The sequence below is a fragment of the Ceratina calcarata genome, unplaced genomic scaffold, assembly GCF_001652005.2.
Source record: "Ceratina calcarata isolate Rehan_Ccalc_2016 unplaced genomic scaffold, ASM165200v1 scaffold891, whole genome shotgun sequence".
Taxonomy (NCBI): Eukaryota; Metazoa; Arthropoda; class Insecta; order Hymenoptera; family Apidae; genus Ceratina; species Ceratina calcarata.
The window spans coordinates 6,776-8,925 of record NW_017180272.1 but is presented as its reverse complement, the minus strand read 5'-3'; positions in this window follow the sequence as shown (position 1 = coordinate 8,925).

The window sequence follows — 2,150 nt, the reverse complement described above, 5'->3', positions numbered from 1 at the left end:
ACACTAAGCACCCTATCAGAGTTTTTTGTAAAGGTGAAAAATCCTTTATTATTATATTTTCTTTCGAGAATTTGACGAGTTTGTCGTGCGCTTCGACATTGTTAAATTGAACTCGTATTCCTTTTTTTATTAATTTCAATTTGAATGATTTTCCACAGCGAAGCGGAACAGGAAAAGTTTGACAAAGATCGGAGGAACCTTTGCCTTGATCCTTCTCTCCATGTCAGTATTGGTTTTAATATCGGAGTTAAGAGTCACGTTTTTTCCTGTTTCAGGAGTATTTTTTCTAGCTGTTTCTGAAAGATTTGAATCAAAAGCGCAAGCAAGCCGTAACGGTTAGAGGATGGCACGTCCGGGACTACCTCCATTTTGTCGATGCTCGGTCCCGAGCACGTGGCGGTTTGAGCAACGGTCTTCGCAGACTCTGTCTAAAGACAAAGAGTTTCTCGGAGAGACCTTCCTCGCCATAATTTCTTTTAACTGCGAGGTACTAATTTTAGTTTTGTGATTCATATCTGACTTAATCAGCCGATCCGCTGACACGTTAATGAGTTTAATTACTTTATTTCGATGCGTGTAATTTGACGGACTTACTGCTCGAGACTCAGACGCGTCCGACTCGCATGGAGAGAAGTACCCCGTCTCGGCATCCCGATCGTGAATAGATTGATTTGAAGCAATTGATTCTGTATCAAAGTGCTTTACCTGAGCGCTGCTTAGGACTTCCAAGGCCTTCAGACCGGCAGACGAGGGCTCTTCCAGCCTCCTCTCCTCCTCCTCGAGACCCCCCCCGGGTCGAAATGGTTAAGGTTTTTCCTAAGTTTGCAAAATCAAGCTCGTTTATGAGCCGAGACTCCAAGAATAGGTCTTTTGAGACTACGGCTAGCCTCAATTGGCTTTTTGAAGTCAGCCGATTTATCGGCCACTTCGAAATATACTAATGTTAGAACCAACTATGAAAGTAAAAGTTAAAAAGGCACTCCTGGTCACAATGTAGCAAAAAACTCTGTGAAAAAGAGCTGTGGTGTAGCGCCCTTTTATACATAAATGAGGCCCTTTCCCGGGGTGGGGGATGACCATATTTGGACATATTCTAGAACCTTCCACGCTAGCCTCGCCCCGTGACTCACCTACACGAGGGATGCGTATGTGAACAGTAACGAACGTTCTGGTAACGTGCAGGGCCGTTACTTAATTAGATTTTGAGATGTTCAATTCAAAAAGTTACTAATTTTTGGTAAGTAAGAACGGGAAGCACAACAGGAAGTCCTGTTACGATAGAGCCACTTGAAATAAATACGTATGGTCTGAATTGAGAACAGCAGGACATTGTTATTGTAAAAAAGTCTTATCCTTTGGACCTGCCGCTCGCAACCCCAGATGTGAGAAAACGGCTTGCCCTTCAACAACTGAACCAAGTACAGCAGGTAGTTTTTATTACTGCGTGGCGGCCGGGATTTCGGAAGGAAATGTTTTTGTCAAATAAAACTTTCCTGCCGATTTCCTAGGTAGGCGCGAAGACGCCCAAGCGGTCGGGTAATAAAACCCTCGGCTGTCTGCAAGTAAAAAAGCGCATGGCCAACGTACCGAGAACATCCCTTTTCCTCGGCTTGCGATTTCGATAAAGAGACAAAAGGCGTCTCGTCGAGGGCAGCGGCTTAAAAACGCAAGGAAAAATCAGTAAGCACTGCACCTTCGAAGCGAGTACACGGAAGAGCTCACTCGAAGCAGTTAATGAAGCGAGTCTAAACATCGTATCATTTAGATTCGTGCTATAGTTCTCAATAAATTGTTTAACCGTTGCTAGTTTGAGTACTGATCATTTTACGTATTTTCCCACGTCACACTATTCCCAAAACTGTTTTCCTCTACGTTTTCAGTGTGACTGAATGTTGTTCAATCTCGCACTTATTAATTATTTAAACTTTCAATGCACATAAGTGAAGCAATGTATGAAAGTGTGTAGAGTTTAAAGAATAATAAAATTGAAATATGAAAAAAATAGTAAAATAAATAACGTTCCATCGAAGAATACCAACTTAAGTTGTGTGGAATATTGAAATGTTTTTCTCTCCGAAGATTATCTCCCGAGATATATGCGAATAATCGATTTTGCTATTTATTTTAAAAAAGTATTGAGTGCTGTACCA